This window comes from Cervus canadensis, chromosome 27 (genome assembly GCF_019320065.1).
Source record: "Cervus canadensis isolate Bull #8, Minnesota chromosome 27, ASM1932006v1, whole genome shotgun sequence".
Classification (NCBI taxonomy): Eukaryota; Metazoa; Chordata; class Mammalia; order Artiodactyla; family Cervidae; genus Cervus; species Cervus canadensis.
The window spans coordinates 40,010,285-40,031,856 of NC_057412.1; the positions used below are offsets into that span (position 1 = coordinate 40,010,285).

General features: G+C 38.1%; 1 protein-coding gene across 4 annotated transcripts in view; it reads left to right on the forward strand.

Annotated features, from left to right (window-relative positions):
- Positions 1 to 21,572, forward strand: part of COL8A1 (collagen type VIII alpha 1 chain) — a 158,025-nt gene that overhangs the window by 86,116 nt on the left and 50,337 nt on the right. For all 4 annotated transcript variants that reach the window (XM_043448730.1, XM_043448727.1, XM_043448731.1 and 1 more), the window contains exon 2: positions 11,646 to 11,764. The gene's annotated coding sequence lies outside the window, so the exon portion shown is untranslated. The remainder of the gene's footprint in view (positions 1 to 11,645; positions 11,765 to 21,572) is intronic.

Below are 21,572 nucleotides of genomic sequence, written 5' to 3' on the forward strand. Positions count from 1 at the left end.
TAATGAAAAAACTCATATATGATATCAGTGGCCTTGCAAAAATATTCAGGCAATAATAAACTGGAAAATGACAGCATATACAAAAACGCATACCCTTTGACATTAATGTATCATAGAAGCAGAAATAGGTACCCAAGAAGACCTATATTAAACTATGTAAGTTCTACCTCAATAAAAAAATGTTAAACAGAGTTTAGGAGGTTCTTGCTTTTAGAAATCAGTCATTGGATGACACATTAACATACATAGGATTACTGCTATTGTAAGAATACTGTTAGTTAACTGTTAGTTAATAGCTGCTCTTTGGGGCCAAAGGATACTTGGAACTTAGCCATGGGATTGTTGAACAGTAAAAGTACACAAAACTTTATTAAAAATATTTTGTCCATTGTCTCACTTGATAGTTGTGAAAAACAAGATACCCCCCCACCCCAACCCACTGCAATATCTACAGGTAAATTCTTGCCCAAGGGATTAAGAGCTAGGAAGTGGCCATTAATAGGTTGAGACTATCATCTCACCCATTCCAAAAAAAACAAAATATAAATTCCAATGCTCTTTTATATTTTTATGACCTAATAAATAAGACCTGATTGCAACTAGATAAATGAGACAGGAAAAAATATATATAAATAGATGACATCTGAAATAGAAAGAAAATCCAGGAAAGAAAGAAGCCTGGGATGTGTGTTTAACCACTGTATTCAGAAGAATGACTGTTGTAAGATAGTTCCCTCTTTTTTAATGAGGACAGAATAGGAAATGAATTTAAATTACAACCCAAGGAATTTAAGTTAAATTGAAAGATCTTATTGGCAGTGAAGGTTTTATAAACCCTGTAAAAGGTTCCTGGGGAGGAATCCCCTATCTGGATATATTTTAGGGAAGAGAGATACCTATCAGTCCAGGGTGGTTGAGGTAGAGACCCACCTGGAATTCACTTTCAGCTGAACTCTGTAAATCCAGATTAAATCCTGACAACATTTGAGAAGTCAGAGACAGCAAGTGCTAGACAATGACAAAAAGTGTTGCCCCTTATTAAAAAAAAAAAAAAAATCCACCCAAAGTAATCATTTCCTTGAAAAATCAATTGGCATATGCTAGCTGATTATAAGTGGAATGGACAATTATAATAGACTCTGGTTTTTATTTTCTTTTTAGCCTGGTTTCCAGTGGAAAGAAGGCTTATGAAATCTCTCTGGCAAGCTATTCCTTGCTTAATAATTTTTACTTTCCTTCTAACCAAACCTCTTAGAAGAACCTAGACCTAAGTAGAAATACACGTGCCTTCAGAGCAAATACCTGGGAAGGAAAAAAAAATTCTCCCCTCACTGCAAAGGAACACTTGTTTTCGTCCTAACTGAAAGAAGCAGGGTGATCCCACCTTGAGCATCATCCACATGCTCCTTACCCTCATACAGACTTCAGCAAGTTCTCTGCAACTTGTGGAACTTCCCGTCACTTCCAGAGCAGAAACAAGAGCACTTGCACTCATAGTTCATACCCAAATTCTCTAATTTGTTGTACTTCTTTGTTTATACAGCTGAGCATCTGTTTGCCCTATTGTGTTCACACATCTATTGTCTGGTTTTTATTGTGAGCCCCTGGAGGAGACACATGGAGTCTGTTTAATTTGCTTTGCTCAACACTGCACATGCACACTGTGCCTGACAGTGACAATTCCTGGCATGCCTGGATCCTCCATCAATCAATAAACTCCACGGACTAATCAAAGCTGGAGGGAGATGACTAAGACTCGGTTCTTAGACTCTCTATCATCCCATAATCTCCCAATATGCAGCACGCCAAAGCCATAGGGACAGTCAGGGGCCATCAGGAACTGAGCAGTATGGATGAGCGTCCCATCAACAACAGGAAAATCTGATAAACCAGGGTGGGACACGTACAGAAAGTAAGACCTCATTCATTTGGGAGCTTTCCCAACACCATGACCCTCCTTTCTCTTGTGTATAAACCCAGTCTTGCTGATGCTGTCAGCTCAGAGAGCCATCTGTCAGATTTAAGACCCTCCACAGAAGACTGTCAAGTCCAGTCTCTTGGCTTTCTTATTTCTTTATGTTTACAACCCAGATATTTTCACCAGAATCAGTATTTTTCCCTTCCCACCAATCCCTGCACAATCCCCCTTCAACCTTACTTTATGGCATAAGAGACAGAGACAAGTTGATCCATGTTTTGTAGTTGGGTTAAACATTTCCAATGCCTGTTCATCCCTAAGCGTCTTCAAAGCTACATCAAAGGAGAAAATGATTGATAAAAGCCCATCCCTCAGGAAAAGCACAGGGACTGACATTTCATTTAATTCAACCAATGTTTTCTAGGTACCAATTATGAGCCACTTGTGTTCTGGGGAGACAAAGGGGAGTAAAACATAAACTCTATCTTCAAAACATGTGTGTCAATGATGATGAGTTAATTTGAAATGTTATTAAATTATCTTAAATATAAGAGATTGCTTTATTGTAGAATCATAGTATGGATTAAATAATATAAGATATATGTATATACATGTAAATTATACTGAGTACAGAGCCTGCCATATAAGACATCCTCAATAAGTAATAGCTATTACTATTGCTTCTGAATTATAGCTTAATTTAGAGCAATTCTTCTGAGAAGGTTATCTCTCAAATCCAACTTGACCTTGGATTATGGGCAATATGTTTGATTGTTATGGGAGTAAGAAGAACCATCACATTCAAATGCAAAATCAAAAAAACTATAATCAAGAACCCTGAAGTCAGTATTTTGCCATTAAAATAGAGCTCAGCCAGGTTCTAACGTCCTGAGAGTTGGGTTGCCGTCTTTGTCTGGAGTATTTCAGAACCTCGTCCACACCGCAGATACGCACAGCACATTTTTTCCTCCTTCCCGCTTCTTTCTACCATGGTCTGCGCCAAAGTTATTCCACAGGCAAGTGACTATTAAGGGACACTTGAAGTTTTCCACATTTATTTCAAAGGTACATAAAATGCTTATTTGGGGGCATCATTTTAATTTGTTAGCTGTTATTGAATCAGTATCATCAATTAGTCTTCAATAAGAATAAATCCACTTTTAACTGGAAGTGAAACTAAATCAAATTTTACTCACCCAAGGCATTTTTTTTTCACTCGCCTCAAACAAATCAGTTCACAGGTCATCTTAGATGATGTATGATGTTTAATTAATCAATTACTCAATTATTTAATTATTTGGATGAATAGATTAATGAATCATGATGCAAATGACCAGATGATTGAATGCAAAGTGGTCAAAATATTGTCAGCCCTAACAAACGAATTCACTTACTTTGCAATTTTTGGTTCAGTTTAAGCATTGCTATATAATGCAAAATATCTGAATAACTGAAAAGAGACTCCATGCTAGATTCTCCTTGAATATTGACCTTACAAAGACACAGCCTTAGTTTTTTTCCTGAACTCAGTTGTTTAGAAGACCTCTGAACATACCTTGAATCACCATTATATTACTAATATTTTATCCTGTCTGAAAGTTTATGTAACGATTTCATTTAAAGGGGCTATAATTTCTCAGCAAGGATGAGGGACTTCTAGGAAAGGGTGATATATTTTTATCAATTGCAAGTGTCAAGAGGATATACCTAGGATGAAAATTTCATTGACTACTTCCTGTCAGTGATCTCTTCTTAAGTTGCATTATGAGAACCTAATTTTAGATTGCAACCAATGAACCTTCTGCTTTCCAGTTGCCTAGAGTCACTATTTCTCAAATTTATTTGCATATAGAAGTGTTAATTTCTCACTTCATCCTTCATTATTCCAAACTAGTAGGAATTTCAGATATACTTTGGATATTTAGATCTTTTCAATGCTTTTTTCTACCAGGTCATTTATACTCGGCTTCTTTGAAGTATACTGTGTGTTTGTAAAATGTGTGACTATAACGTGGGTCTTATTTAAAAAAAAGGGAAAATGAGTGTCTCTCTAACCGCAAGGTACTTAAAAGAAGGCCAGTTATCCACAATCCAGACCCTCAGTGGTGGCTTAGTACAACCTTAGGAGATTTATTTTCCTCTCTCTCATCAGGATTTAGTCATCAATTCAGAACTAATCCTGTCTCAGTAGATATGAAATTTCACAATCCTTGTTTTATCTGAGACATACAACCTTAAGTTTTTATAAAAAGTTAGCTGAAGGGTGAAGGCGTTCCTTCAGACGGGTGGAGAAAGGGAAATGGTCTGCCCACCCCTTCCTCCAGCTCTCCAAACATTATTAATGAAACCAAATCAGATGTACCACTCTGTGGGACTGTGAAAATAGCCTCCAGGCACCTTATCCAGTTGTCTTCTAAAGCCCTGACATTTCTAAACCACTCAAATACACGGTTACTATGCAAATCTTGTGCCCAATTTAATAACACTATAAAATCAATGAACATTTTCCACGCTCCAGACAACTGCCATGAATCAGCATAGTAAAATATAGTGTCCCTTGAAAAACTTGGAACTAAACCCTGAGACAATGTCAGTGGGATAAGAATAGGCAGTTCTTTTATTTTTCTGATTCCTGATTCATCAGTCTTCTTTAATATTGTGTGAGAGAACGGGAGGTCTCTTCTCATGGCCTCACTCACGTGTTGCACACTTCTCAGGATTAAATGAGTCTGTGCAACTAACACAACTCGCAAGGAGACTCGCCCAAAGGACATGTTTAGTAAATGTGTATTTCCCATCCCTTCAAGAATCATAAGAATGTGGCTTGCCTGCTTTGTGGAGGAAATTATAAACTAGTAAGGATAGGCTATGTTGAAACACATATCAAAACTTGTGCTTGAGTGTCTGAATGTTATATCACTTCTGAAATGGTGTAGCCTATTTATAAATAGCAATTCAGATTTTTCTCATGAATTTTATAGAAACAGATCTCATTTCTGTAGAATCTTGTAATCATAGTTGGCCACTGAGACCCAGCCACTGAGGTTCCTGCAATTCCAGAGAGAATGACACCAAGAGGAACAGTTTTAACTCTCATCCACTCAAGGGGACAATTAAGACATCTCATTCCAGAGGTTTGTATTAAACCAGCCTCAAAAGATGAAACTCTGTTTTCAACACTTTCAGTGCTGAAAGGGAAGTTTTTCAAGACATGTTCCTTACCCAGTGAATAAATCATATGTTCAGCAGCAAAAAAAAACATTAGTGGGAGATGCACATTCTTCAAGTCAAAGCAAGGAGCCTGTTGAGTGGTGCTCTAGTTTGGGGAAGTATCTGATTTGACAGGGGAGCTCTCATCACAGTCCTGAAATGATTTTATGATGTTGTGATTTTGTGCTGGCTGTTTCTTCTTTTTTAAACTGAATCAATGTACTTTAATCAGAACCATCAAAGCTTTGAAAAATGCCCATATAACATACAAAGTCTAGGTTTTTTTTTAATGGTTTCAAATGCTGTGTCTTCTGCACGGCTAAGTTTTGTATTTCAAAAGTACAAAAAGCATTTGCAAGGCATCCAGCAATATTTATGGATCACCTACCATGTGCCCATCCTAGTTCCAATCACAAGGGATGTTGTTGTTTGTTGTTTAGTCACTAAGTCACATCTGCCTCTTTTGTGACCCCATGGACCATAGCCCAGCCAGGCTCCTCTGTCCCTGGGATTTCCCAGGCAAGAATACTGGAGTGGGTTGTCATTTCCTTCTCCAGGGGATCTTCTTGACCCAGAGATCCAACCCCACATCTCCTGTATTGGCAGGCAGGTTCTTTACCACTGGGCCATGAGGGAAGGCAAGGCATGTTACTAAGAATGAAACAAACAAGTTCTCTGCTCTCAAGGAGTGGGGAGAGAGGAAGGGTTGCTCTTGAGGCAGACTATGAACGGATAATATGTATGATGAAGTAGGGAGTATACAAGGGTTACTGTGTGATGAAAGGGAATTAGAGATACATGAAAATAAGTGGCTGACTTTAGATGGTCAAGAAAAACCTCTCTGCAGAAGTGACCTGTAAGTGGAGATTTAAATGAAGAGCCCAGCATTCAGGGTTCTGCAGAAAGAGCATTCCTGACATGGGAACAGTAGAGGCCTGAAGACAGGGACCAGTATGATATTTCCCACAAGGAGAAGGCCAGTGTGGCTGGAGAATAAAGGGCAAGGGGGAAAGAGGTGTGCGGCAATGGGGAGGTCGGTGGAGTAAGAATTATATGGGGCCTGGCAGCAAAAAAGCAGTTTAGATCTGACCTAAGTGCTGTGGGATTTCCGTGGTAGCTCAGCTGGTAAAGAAACTGCCTACAATGCAAGAGACCCTGGTTGGATCCCTGAGTCAAAAAGATCCCCTGGAGAAGGGAACAGCTACCCACTCCAGTATTCTTGCCTGGAGAATTCCAATGGACAGAGGTGTCTGGCAGGCTAAGTACTGAGGGGAGCTATTAGGTGCAAGAGTTGGGGGGTGTTAAGCGGCTGAATGGGGGATCAGATTTTTTCAAAATTCACCTCATCTGCTGTGTTTGTCCGCAGAGCAAAAGTAGATACATTTTTCATGCAATTGGAACCATGGAAGAGTTATGCATAAGGAAATTTGGAGGGAAAGTGAGGGTGGTTGAGGCTGAGGATGCTGTGGCGAGAGGCGCCCTGAGGGCAGGAAGTCCAGAGCCGGGGTCTGAGGAGGAGAAGCCTGTGGTCCTTATACAGGCTGACAGGAAGCAGTCAGCCTCCCACATCCCTGAGCGCCCAGAACTGCCCTGTGGCCGTCTGGTCCTTCAAGTGCAGGAGCCAAATGAAATGTGGGAAATGGAAAGACAATGTGACCGTCTCAATCGGGTAGAACAAGCCACAGGAGGCCGTTCGAAGTGTAGTAAGAAGCCTGGGTACCAACCTGCAGCTGAAGCCACGTTCCCGGGCATCCTGGAGATGCGGCCCAGCATCCCTGACCTGGGTCTGAGGGCTATGCCCTGGGCCCTACCCTGCTGACATCGGCTGTATGCTACAGATGGAGAAAAGCTGCCTACCCGGGTCAGGAGCCCCTGAGGAACGCCTGCAGGCCCGGGCCTGATTGTCAGACGGTGCGCTGTCTCGGGGCCCAGCTTGCCTGAGACCAGGGTGAGGCTCCTGGCCTTGAAGCAGCGCAGCCAGCCCCATGCCGCGTTCCGGAGCTGCGCCTCTGCGCCAACGGATGGCTAAAATCATGGCAACCGTTGCCGCTTCGCTTCATTAACAACAAATTCCTTATCTCCGGAAAGTTCAAAGGTCTTTCCCCCCTTACCTCAGTTTGGATCTTCACCCCACAGCTTCCTCCCTCCTCGGTGACATCACCCAGGAGACCGAGGAGACTCCTTGGACTTTCTGTTCTGCCAGCCCTGATGTTGCAGAGTGTCTCTCTGTCCCAGGCCAGCAGCTTTGCAGACATGATGGGTAGCCCAAATGACTTTCACCGAAAGAAGTAGAGGCAAGACCCCAACCCGGGTTTGTCGACAGAGGAAGACCCTTCTAACCTTAACTCTGAATTTACTCTGAAGGAAGAAGGTATCACAGGAAACAGCTCAGTTCTGCAAACTCAGTCTCAGCCTCCTGGAATTACTTCAATAGTGTCCCTCCACACCACAGGTGTTGCTGCCTCTCAATTAGAAATCTTCAGCAGCTGTCTTGCTGGAGGTTAAAGCTTGGACTTAAAGAGAAGAGCTGCGTTACATGTTTTCCATACTTCAGACTTGGGAACCCCGGTGGCTCCGCGGTGAAGAATCTGCCTCAGTGCAAGAGCCGAGGGTTGGATCCCTAGGTCTGGAAGATCCCTGGAGAAGGAAATTGCAACCCACTCGGGGAAATCCCATGGACAGAGGAGGCTGGTGAGCTAGAGGTTCATGGGGTCACAAGAGTCAGACACAACTTAGCGACTAAACCACCAGCAAAATTCAGACTCAACCAAAGGCCAGTTTTGAGCTGAGACACGTTGCAAGTAATTGTATAGATTGGCATGTCCTAGTTTAAAGGGTGAGACAGAGGTTTCTGGTTTTTCCTTGCCCTTGGGCAAAAACAGGTTCTAAATGAATGACCAACTTCACGGCATTAAACTCTGGACATATTTATTTTCCAGAAAATTTGTACTATGTACACTCCACTTTACCCAAACCAATGTTTAATATTTTTTTTTATTTTTGCCAGTTTGATAACCAAAATTTTAACCATTGTGTAATTCACATTTCCTTTACTTACTAGGTTGAACATTTTTTACATTTTTTTTAGCCTTTTTATTTTTCTTTTGTGAATTTTGTGTTCATTTAATTGCTCACTTTTTAACACAATGTTACAATTCTTTCCCCTGATAATTCATAAGAGCTCTTTCTATACAAAGGATATTGACTGTCAATTTCTCAAACAACTTCACAGGGTGTCTTTTACATTCAATTTCTTAAATTTTTACTGTAAAAACAGCACACATATATGCAGGTATTCCCCAGTTTTCTATCGCTGCATGAAATGCACAATGAAGATGCAGTGGCTTTCAAATAACCAACGTTTTATTGTACCTCACAATTTTATGGGTCTCAGCTGGGAGCTTTTTCTCTCTCTTGGCTTATTTACCTGATAGACTGGCTGACTTGGAGGACCTCACATGGCTTTACTCACACATCCAGTGCCATGGCAGGGATGGAAGGAAGTCTGAGCTCTGCTGGAATTGCCCCTGGAGCACCTAAACCTGGCTATTCCAGCAAGGTGGCCTAGGGGTAGTCAGATGTCTTACCAGCTCAGAATTCCAAAAGACAGTATTCTAGAAACCAAGTAGCAATTGCCCTTTCCTGAGGCAGACTCAGAAGCTACATAGTGTCAGTTCCACGTGCTCTACTGGCCAAAGCAGTCACAAACCCTTCCAGATTTAACTAGGAGGGAACATAGAGGTGGGTTAAACAATCTGTGACTGTTTCAGACTTCCATAGTGATTAAATATTTTAAAGATTAAAACAAATTCCATTTCACCTTTCGTTTGCTTATAATGTTTTTAAAGAGCAACTGGTTTTTAAGTACTTATATTAATTTCTTTCTTCTTCTTTGTGATTTCTTCCATTGCTTTGTAATTCATTTTTAAAAATTATTTTCATACTGTATGTCTAAAATATTAAGGATGTTATCAGTTACTATATTCAGAGAAATGACTATAGGGCCTTTAGGTGCTTTAAGTACTATGTATGTATTCTGGCTGCATTCATTTACTGTAGTTTTTAATCTTTTTCATCCTTAAATTTCCATCAGTGATACATTGAAAAATTCATCTAAAAATTTAGGTTAACCATACATTTAATTATTCAGTTTCTCTAGACAGTGAGGGAAGTGTGGCTAAATAGTTCTTGCTTGGTTCTTTGCACTTTTCTGGTTCATTCTTCCAAAATGAACTGAAACACAACGAGCTACATTTGGTCTGTGGAGCTAGTAGTTCCCATCAGGTGTTGCAATGGTGCTCAAATTTTGAAAAAATTGATTCATTTCATAAATGTGATTGTAGCACTCTTTCTTACAGTGTTCTGAGTGGCAAAGCAAAAAAAAAAAAAAAAGTGTCCTCCCATAACAGCATTTAATTGGCAATTATTTTAAAGGACATTCTTCTAGTTAACAGAGAGGAAAGAACTCTATGTTAACATATATTCTAATAACTTAATAAATGCTAAATGATGATGGTCATTGCATGTTCTAAAAATTTAGATTGAGATCTTTTCAGTTATTTCCTGTTTCCAATGGTGCATTTCAAAAACTGGTTTTGCCATCTCAGTATGGAACTGTGAAAGCTGTGTGGAAAGAAGTAAATTGAATAAGATGTATGACACACATAATCACCATCTTCAGTGTTTCTATTTATCCTGTGTGTCTTTCTCCTATTTTCTTTTCACCACATTCAGGAAAAGAAAAAGGAATTTTGGAAGAAGAAAACACTGGGAAAAATTTTATTGTCTAATGCAGTTAATCACAAGGGTGTGGTTTCATATCTTTTTTTTTTCTAACATTTTATCTCCAGCACTAAGCATTGTGCCTTTTGCGTAGTAGCGCTCAATGAATATTTAGTGAAGAATGATTTGGGTAGAGGCACAAACGTATTTACCAGCCTGTTCCTGTGATCTACTTTGAATCTGGAGAGTTTCTTTTTCATGGAGGCAGCTACATGTATGGAGTATCTCTTCTATATCTGTCCCCGATGCCTGCCAGTCATATCACACAAACAATGGATTGGGAAAGTCAAGCCCTTGAGTCCATTTACAGTCTGAACTCTATTATGGGAGATCACTTGAGATGCCACAGTTTCTATACACAGCGTGTTCTCAGATCATCTATGGTTAACCCAAACTTTAACTTTATGTCAGAATATCCCCAAGTTGAGCCAAAATTCAGAATGCTCCTGGGTCCACTCTTCTGGCACAAGCTCAGATGTCAGAGCCTGGGCCTTGTGTTTGGGGAACATAAGATGTATGTTCCTTCAGCAACTAGAACCATTCAAGTCCTTCCTCATTTTGTGTTGAACGCAAAATATATGTAAACTCCAGAATTATACTCATCAATACAGTAGCCATTACCCACAAGTGAATATTTAAATCTGAATTAATTAAAATTAAATAAAACTAAAAATTCACTTCCCCAATTGCACTAGCCACATTTCAAGGGCTTAATAGCCATTTGTGGCTAGTGGCTATCATATTGAACATTGCAAAATGTGAACATTTCCTTTATCACAGAAAGTTTTACTGAATAGTACTGCTCTAGAATATATCACTTATGTCAAATTGCAGAAATTCTAAATTAGAAACCCAATTCTGCATTTATTTCCTAATCAACTAATCCTGGCTTTCAAATCTTTTTAAGTGTCTAAAGTTTCCCTGTTTAAATCTTTTTTTGAACATCAAATATAAATAATATTTCCTAAACAAGTTTCTGTGAAATGTGCCAAAACAAAATAGAGACTAATATGCGAAACACAGAGTTAAATTTCTGAAATTCTGATTAAATGGGGAGAAGTGTCCATATGCCTTGTAAAAAGTCTAAATTACAGATGGTTTATAAAGTATACTCTAATTAAAAATCTCAAACAAAAACCTGAAAGTGCTGCTGAATTAAAGTTCTACCAGACCTGATTTGATAAATAACAGAGGATAATTTCTAACTCAAATACTATTGTATGCAAATTAGATGGAACTATGTTGATGGCAGAGATCACTTTTCTTAAATTAACCTAACATTGCTCCCTGAGGTATTACTTCCATAAATTTCCTCCCACTGTAGCAATTGCCCACATCCTTTCTAAATTATCTGCAATCTGTATTAACAGAAATTAAATTAATGGGAACCTAGCACATAATATAACCATGAAAAGCAATAAACATATACAAGAAATGTTTATTTGGATAAAAATTATATATATGGTAGTAAGTGTTTAAAAATAAGCACCTATTTGCATACATAGAAATGCACAAAACTATTCTCTCTCCTAATCAGCATACAAATATCTCTAATATCAACTAAATATTCACTTAAATTCTGGTCCATAACAGCATCTTTTATTGCAGTGTGTATTTATACGTTGCTATAATGTAATTTCTCCTATGATCCCAGAACAGTGCACTTTGATAATAATCCAGATTCTTGTTGTCTTTCCAACTGAGTAAAAGTATTCTCTTTCTTTTTCTACCTCAGAAGCTGTTCTGGAAGTGGAGCAGCATCTGGGGAAGGGACGGAAACCAGCCCCACACGTGCCCCAGGGAGGCCCAAGCAAGGACAGAGGTCCTGGACTCCGCAGGCGGCCGAGTCTAAATGTAAGTGTGAGCCGCCGCGGAGGGCGCGGTGGCCTGGGGGCGGGCGGTCCGCAGGCGCTGCGGGGGCCTCTGCAGAAGTCACTGTCTCTTCTGGGAGCACGGGGGCTGCTGGGGTGTCCAGCCTGCCTGCTTGTCCTATTTCCCACCCTCATCTCCACTGCAAAAGCCTTGAAACCGCCGCTACTGATGCCAGGTTTTAAAATCCCTGAGAGTAAAATACATGTGCAGAGTGTGATTCGAGCTGATTTTTAAGCCTAGGCATGCTGAATAGAGTCTTAAAATAATCATTTCCATAGGACCTGACTAGGTATCCAAGTGTTTGCCAGATGCTAGCAGCTAGATTTGCAGAGGAAAATTGCTAACTTAAGCTTCTTTTCATGATTCAGCAGAGGGTTTTAAGTAATAAAAGATCTGGAGATTTGTAAAATAAATAATTCTAGCGCAATGGGAAAATTAAAATAATCTTATCATCTCCCAGTCATGTCTGTATGTGCTTTTCTACCATCATCAAATTTCTCTTAATTGTGCCAATTTTTTTTTTTCTGGCTGATACTTTATAGTTTTAAGTTATGAGTTGTAATGAAGAAATGATTCCTTTCAGATGACTGAAGTGACATGTACTAAATTTTCCTAAAGACAATCTAGGATGTTTGAAACAGAGCGTGGTGTAACAAATATGGTTTTATTCATATGCAATATTGAATATATCAACAGTGAAAAATAGTAACAGCATGACAGAATCTCTTTTATTCCTTAATAGATCTCTCAGTAGAAGCAATTAAAATATAAAGTAAATCATTAACTTTTGAACTTCGACAGAAAAAAAATTCTATCCATTTCTGACAAGTAGACATTATCTCATAGTATCCACAGCCATCTCATGCTTATTACCCTTGCCTGGTCTTAAGTGTGACTTTTGGACACACAACTCAATGTTTCCTAATATTTAATAGTACAATGGCTTTTTATAGTCTATTTAATTTTATTTAGTAATTTAAAGAATGAAGAGTTAAGATTCCTCAGATTTTTGTGTTCTTGCTGGAGGTGCACTTGAACAAAAAGAAAAACAGCATCTCTCCCTATACTTAATGCCACATGACCACATCCTGTCTAGAATGAATCTATTCAGAGTTCCTGGAGAAACGCAAATACATTATTCATTTTCCTAATGTATCACATTTTTTACTACAGGTACCACTAATTATTTTGGCTGCATTCCATCAAGGCCAGATATTAATTGAATGAAATATTTATAATGTAAAACCATTGAATAAAAAATATATGCTCATTTAAAAGCAACAGGTTGTAGAACTCAAGCCAATCACACATTTTGGAGAAGCCGAAGAAGGAGGCATGATGTGGGTTACATTCATAATGTCAGGGTAAGGTTCTGAACTCAACCCAGAAAAACTTGATAATTGTTACTAAAGCTCAGCTACTTCTGGCTTTGTTGTAACAAAATCTTGCGGCCAAGGGCATTGATGGGTTCACACAGTAAAAAATTACAATAATGTTCAAGTAAATCATAAAAATACAGAAGGTAGTTATTATAGGGAAGAGGAAAGGAAAGTTATAAAGTTATGATGGAAATATCAAAAATACATTTTTTTGAACTTTTAAAAAATTAAACTTTGTTTCTAAACTAGGGTGTAAAAGCGAGAAAATGTAACATTTGTTCAATAAATGATTTCACTCAGTGATCAACAGCAATCATTCAACAAGTGAAAATAACAATTATATTTATTCAATGTAGTCATCAGTTCAGGCAGAACTGAAGCTTATGATAGTTTTCTAGTAAAAAAAAAAAATAGATGACCAGACGAAAGTCATTTTTAAGAAGGAATTTTGACTGAAAAGGAAATAAAGAACTTCTTGAGTGCATTCTTCTCAGCAAAAATGAACTTGGCTTATGCTTAATTTCACATAGTATAAAGATAAATATTTTATGTGGTTTTTAAGTTCTAGGAAGAAATTCATTGAAACAAATGTAGAAAATGACCCTAAAATTTTAAATATGAAAACTATAAAAAAACTTACAATTAGGGAAATAGATCATAATAACTAATCTGCTCTGTGCCCTCCAAAAGTAAAGAAGATAGCTTTTTAAATTATTTTTTGGAAAATCTGGAATTTTCTTTCTGATCATCCTTATATCTTCCAAAAATATAGATTCCTGAATCATATATCATAGAAAGTTTGTTAGGCTCCATATTTTTCCTCAAGTTGAAGCATGTATTTCTGAGTGACGATTATCATAGAAACAAAGTCCATTTGCTCCTTAAAAATACTTGATGTGTCTTATGCACAGTAAGCACCAAATAATATGGTGAATTGAACTAAATTATTTCCACTTTCTGTTCAGAGATTAGTGTGTCTCTTGGACTGACACTAGAGAGGTGGTGTCTCACACATGGGGATTAATGAGTTACATCTGTAACCAAAAATGTCCATGGAAAACCTGATAAATTGATCCATATCTGTTTTATTAATCAAACCCAGTACAGAAGGGCTTTCTTGTGGTTATACTATATTTTGGAGATAAATAGAGTGGGGAAACCACAGGTCAATTTAGAAGTTGTTTGAAACGCTGAAGAACATATGGTTCTATTACAGGACAGCAATAAAGTCAATCCTTGATGGTTGTAGTGATGATATTTAAGTATATAAATATCCTCAATGGATCATTTTACTGAAGAACATCATGACAGTGTCTAAGAAGACCCTAACCATTTAATATGTAATTTATTTCTTGTTGCCACTCTCTTCCTTCCTTTCTTTAAATAAAAATGTTTTTTGTTTGTTTGTTTTTAAGCTAGCATATTTTGAACAGCCTTTAGTTGAAGCAGATGGCTAGAAGTCAGAAGTCCCAGATTCTATCCTTGATTCTCCTACCAACTGGGAAGGTGGCCTTGGGCAAGTCATGAGAATAAATCTACAATAAAAGAGAGCTATAATGCCTTACATATGTCTGGTGCTTTATGATCTTACACAGCATTTTCAAATACAATGTAGTATTTAAATCTTCCTCACAGCATTCTAAGAGGAGCCTGGCAGTTATTAACAGTCCCTGTTACAGAGAGTAGAAATTTGAGACCCAGAAACACTAAATCACTTGTCATCTCAATATCAAATGTTAGAGCCAGGAGCAGACATGTATGATGATTCCAAGCTGGTCTTTGTCTCATGTACCACACTACCATGCTGCAGAACCTCCAAAGCTGAACTGTCCAATATCGTAGCCATGAGCCATAGGTGGTGATATAATACTTGAAATGTGGCTAGTCCCAACCGAGACATACATTGGGCATATTTTATACAGTATTTCTAAGACCTTGAACAAAAAAAATCAGAGTGTAAACTACCTCCTTAATATTTTTACATTGATTTTGATGTGGATCAAAATAATATTTTTTATATCTTCAGTTCAATAAACTGTATGATTAAAATTAATCTCACCTGTCCCCTTAACTTCTTTAACGTGGCTGCTAGAAAATGTCTAGTCACATATGGCTCACAGTGGTTCTCGTGGTCAGAGCTGGACTAGAGGATTCCCTTGGTCAGAGCCCACAGGCTGGATTTCACTGTCCTGGATTTCTTTATACACCTGCCGTGATGTGGCTCAGACTAATTTCCAAAAATTCTGTCAAACGCAGAGCGGTGTAGATTTGCAGTAATGATTTAGTAATTCTCACCCATCTTCCACAGGCAGGTAAAAAGTCAGACTTTATTAGTAGATGCCTCAAATTGCTCATTCATTAAAAGGTCTCATTTTATACTTGCTGAATGCTTGGAAAGCTTAGAGTAAACATACCTTGGAAAGAAGAATTAACTATACTTGTGACTCTGAAGCACAGCTTATTTTTAGATGGGTTCCCATTAACATTATGAGTGAATGAGACACTGGGCGATTAGGTGATACAAGTAATATAAAATAATAACTATATATAAATTTATTATAAAATGTAGTATATTTTGTTCCTCCTACCAACTCTTTAAGATATTTCATATATAATCCCTAAAGAAGTAGCTTATTTCTGTTTTGAAAAATCTAAGTGAAAGTCCTCAGGAAAAATGGTAAATTAAAATTTCTTATTTAGCAGAGAACTACATATGGTTAAAAAAAAATAGCTCAAATTACTGAAAAGTAACATCTATTTGGCATTTATTATGTAGTCTTGGGCACTATATTAAGAGTTAAGCCAAGATTATCTCATTTAGAGATTTGAAAATTAGCAACAACGAGCAGAAACGTAGTTCTTAAGTATTACTGCCTCTTACTTCCATGCTGTTTGAAGTCACAATGTGAGCTATGGAGACAATATTAGAATATAAGGTAGTGTTGAGTAATAAGATCAAAAATCAGTGTTCAAAGAGGGTACAAGGTAGTAGAACATGTTTTTGAAAAATAGTTGTTATCATTTAGTCACTAAGTTGCGTCCAGCTCTTGGAGACCCCATGGACTGTAGCCTTCCAGGCTCCTCTGTCCATGGGATTTCCCAGGCAAGAACACTGGAGTGGGTTGCCATGCCCTTCTCCAGGGGATCTTCCCAACCCAGGGATCGAACCACATTCCCTGCTTTGCACCAGGAAGCCTTCTGAAACATACATACTTATAAACAAGATTATAGGAAGGAGGAATTACTCTTCACTTTCTAAAGCTTTCTTTATGGTACAATAGAAATCTTTGCAACAATGTTCTCCAAGGTATTAAAATTTACCTATTATTTACAAAGCAAAAGTCCCATTTAAACAAAATATAACTATATGAGTTTCAGAGATTTGTTTTCCTCTATGCATTATAACCACTTGGAGGATTCAACCTTAAATGTTTTCTGGAAAAATAAGAAATGAATATAAATAAACTAAAAGAGGGTTTAAATCAAAATGGCATTGATAATCACAAAACAGTGAAAACTAAAGAGCTTTATAACTTTTTATACAATAAAAATAAAATGCTACCTTTGAAGGTTGACAATAAAAATTGTATATATAAAAATTGTAATATGTATGCTAATTACATATTAATAGTTTTCATTATTACATATTAATACATATTGATTATTTTAATATTATTTTAATATTAATATTATTAATAAAATATTAAATTATTTTAATATTAATATTTAAATACACAAAATATTTTAATTTACATATTTTATGTATTTTTAATACATAAAATAAATAAAATAATGTTTAAAATACATATTAATAATATTATTATTAATAATAAAATTATTGGGTTATTTTAATATTAATATTTAAAATACATATTAATTAATACATATTAATAGTTTTCATATTAAAGATTTCAAATTGTTACCAATTTCTTAATATTCATGCTTACTTGAAATGAAATAAAAAGAAAAATAGTAACACTAGCCAACTCTGGGTAGCAAAATTTTAGATATTTCTGTCCTTATTTATAGTTTTTTTATAATAATTCTTGAATAAACATGTACTGCTTTTATAATAAGTGAATAGAAAAGTTGTAATCAACTCCAGAAATGACTGCAAATAAGAAAGACAAAATTATCTTGCTGAGAGGCTGGTGTAAAACGCAAATTTTGTTCTCAACCATAACATTTTAAAATAATTATATATTTTATATGTTCTTCTTTTGAGGCATTGTTGCCCTTCCTTTGATTCAAAATAAAACATCCTGTGAACTATTATTCAGTTTCTCTAGATAGGGTAAAACCTAGGTTGGAGTTTCTAGATTTTCTTAAGAAAGCAGTTTCCCCTCAGCCATGTACTTGAGTATAAAGATCAGGGTTGTAATATGTGTGCTTAAAGCTCAAAGTTGTTACTATAGCAACGAGAAGAGCAGAGCATCGTGTGACGTGCACCTCTCCTATAAAACAAACTGCCTATCGGTCATTTCTAATGGTGTCTACAAGCTGGCCTTCGTCTTAGACCTTGAGATGTGTAAGACGTCATGTGAGAATATGTTATATAATCATATCTCTGAGCAGGATAGTAATCGTAGGGATCCTAAAAAATAGTGGAATACAGAGCTGTTTTAGGCTTCCATTTCAAGTATTCATAGAGAAATAGTTGGTCAGCTAACTTCTTTGATAACAACAACACTAAAATTTAACTACAAAGAAACCTCAGAAATGAGTTCCTTATGCCATTTAATCATTAAATCGTAAATCCACAGACCATTAGAGCTGAAAGGGGCTTTATAGATTATCTCATCCAATACCAACATTCTACAGATGAGAAAACTAAGGACCGTAAAATTTATTTTCTCAGGAAAAAATGAAATCACTGAAAAATATCCCAAAGTATCTAGGAATTTCTGGAAGCTTACCTAAGAAAGGGGAGAAGGAAATGACAACCCACTCCAGTATTCTTGCCCGGAGAATCCCAGGAACAGAGGAGCCTGGTGGGCTGCCGTCACTGGGGTCACACAGAGTCGGACACGACTGAAGCGACTTAGCAGCAGCAGCAGCACCTAAGAAAGGCTAGGTATTTCAAATGCTACCAGAACTTGATAGTTTAGTTGTGCATACTCCTGTGCAAGAAAGAAGATATACTAATGTTGACTAATATTTATATCATATGTTAAAAGCATATTTCCAGTGAATCCCTATAAAGTAAAAACCAAAAGCATAATAAAGCCAATGATTTCAGACCAGATCACTCACTCCTTACTCAGCTTCCTTTCTTCAGTGAGTTAAATAATTGAAAGGAACTTTCTTTGCCACTTTTCAGACACAAATTGTTTGTTATCATGAGAAATTGGCTACTCCCACAGTTGCTGGTAGACCAAAAAATAATGGAACATTCATTCCTAGAGTTTAAAAAGAACGTCAAAATCCTCCTGATTTTTATGCACTTATGAAAGCATGCTTATAATAAAATTGTATGTATTAAAAACATATTCCTCATCCCTCTCCTAAAAAAATACATACTACACATTACGGAGATTCTTCTGGAACAAGTAAATATTAAGGCTCTTTTTTCTAAATTTGTCTAAGAAACTGAGATAGTAACACTTGATTGTAAGGAAAATAGAACAGTGCATGCAATCCATAAAATGGGAATAAGAGTAGATTCTCACAGAACTGTTTAAGGATTAAATCAATAATAAATGTAAAATGCTTAGTACAATGTGTGGACCATAGTTAACATTTGCTAAGTGTCAGATAGTCGTCACAGTAGTGAGATTACTTAAAACACACTAACTCCTCCACACATATCTTTCCCCTCTAGCAAACCAAACTCCTGAGATCCCCTCTTTGTTCCATGGCCCCTTGTCCTCACACATGCTGACCCCTCTTTCCACATGTTCCTTCCCTACTTCCCCTGGCGGAAGTTTCAGCTCTGAAACCTCCTCCTCTTACTTGTCTTGCCTCATCCCTCTGCCTGACTTAGCTGCTTTCACTCATTTCCCGAGGTGCCCTGTAACATGCCTCTTCTGGCGACTGAATCCAGAGAAGGCGATGGCACCCCACTCCAGTCCTCTTGCCTGGAAAATCCCATGGACCGAGGGGCCTGGTGGGCTGCAGTCCGTGGGGTCGCGGAGAGTTGGACACGATTGAGCGACTTCCCTTTCCCTTTTCACTTTCATGCATTGGAGGAGGAAATGGCAGCCCACTCCAGTGTTCTTGCCTGGAGAATCCCAGGGACGGGGGAGCCTGGTGGGCTGCCGTCTATGGGGTCGCACAGAGACGGACACGACCGAAGCGACTTAGTAGCAGCAGCAGCGATTGAATCGTGCCTTTTTTTTTTTTAAGTTTCATTTCTCGCCTCTAACACACACACGTACACACCGAACTGGAAATGCATCACACTCAATGCATTGCATACACATTTTTGTATCCCTATAGAAACATCTATTTATATGTGTTTTTTTTTTTTTCTTCATAAGTAGTTATGAGGCTAGAATGTATATCTTGTGACCTCAGTTTTGAAGGGGAAAGAGGGTGAAGCGTGTCGTGGGAAACGTTGGGGACACGGCTCCACAGCCCTGGCCCTGCCACAAGACTAACCCTGTGGTCTTCCAGAGTCATTTAACTCTCTGGGCTCACTCTTCTTAGTAGAATGAATGAATTGGGCAAAATGATCTCTGAAGACCCACTCAATGCCAACTTTTAAGTGATGCTAAACACTGGTTCATCTCAGTGGTTCTCAAACTTTAGCAGAGATCAGAATCATCCAGTGGGCTTGTGAAAATACCGATTCCTGGTCAGCGGGTCTGAGAGGGAGCCCCAGAATTTGCATATCTAGCAAGTTCCCAGGTGATGCTGAGGCTGCTATGGGGGTGGGGGGGGCGCGCCCACACTTCCAGAACCAGTGATTAATCTTCTTAACACAGGGTATCCTGACACTGTCCTGTTGCCACCTGGCCAAGAGCAAGGAAACCCAGGCTTCTGGGGAGCTGCCATCAGGAAGGTTGGGTGCCTGTGGGTGCATTCCAAGAGTGGCCGCGGAAGGCAGACTTTGCTGACCGGAACAGTTCTGTTAAAGGCCCAACTTGTGGGGAAGGGGCAGCCGGAGATCACAATGCTGCCCTGCACAGAAAACAAATTCCGGGGTTTGATCCGTCTGTTAAAACCGACTGCTTCTCAAGTCATAGTGGGTCACAGTCGCCATCTAGTGACGATTTTGAGTTACTGCATCTAGAGACTACAGAATGAAGGGATGCTTTCATTGGGAAACTATTTTTTACAGAAGTGTTTAAGATGAGAACTTCCGAAAACAAACTCTAATGTACGCTGGTCTTGTTTACACTTTTACCTCGGCGCTGTAGAAATAAACAGGCCCATATCACTTACGATATGCTAGCACTGTTCTAACACAGTATCTGTGTTCAGTTATTCACAGCAACCCAATAATAAAGACACAACTATTACACCCACTTTATAGACAGGAACTATAGCTACAAATATGCGAAGAAATTAAGCTTTCCTGAGGCTGCCCAGCCAGTAGAGTGGTAGAGCTGGGATTGAACCTAGACAGCTGCTGGAGAGATCCTGCTCTGGCCAGTCTTTCTTGTATCAGCCATTTAAAGGCACAGGTAATGGAAACAGCTAATACCTGTACAGTAGCCCCATCTTTATCATGGTTTTGTTTTCTGCAGTTTGTTACAGTCAACCACCATCTGAAAACATCAAATGGAAAATTCCAGAGATAAACAATTCATAAGTTTTAAACTGCATGCCATTCTGAGCAACATGATGAAATCTTGTGCCCTCTTGCCCCAACCCACCCAAGACAGTATTAATCTTATCCCTTTGCCCCATTAGTTAGTCATTTAGGAGCCGGTTCAGTTATCAGATCAGCCGGGGTGGTATCTCAGTGCTGTGTTCAAGTCACACTTATTTTACCCAATAATGACCTCAGAGCCCCAGAGCAGTTATGCTGGTAATTAGGACATGCCTAAGCCTCACGGGCCACAGTCCATGGGGTCACAAAGAGTCAGACACCACTGAGCAACTCAGCACAGCACAAGAGGAGCTATAAAGTGTTTCTTCTAAATGATAAAGGGGAAGCTCTTGGCTTCATAAAGAAAAAAGAAAACATGCTGAGGCTGCTAAGATCTACAGTAAAAACAAATCTTCTATCTATGAAATTGTGAAGAAGAAAAAAGAAATCCATGCAAGTTTTGCAGTCCACACTATAAACTGTAAAAATTATGGCCCCAGTGTGTGATAAGTAGGCAATTAAGATGGAAAAGACATGAACTTTATACAATTAGATATTTTGAGAGAGAGACCACATTTACATAACTTTCATTATACCATATTGTTATAATTGTCCTATTTTGTTATTAGTTCCTATTGGTAATCTCTTCCTGTGA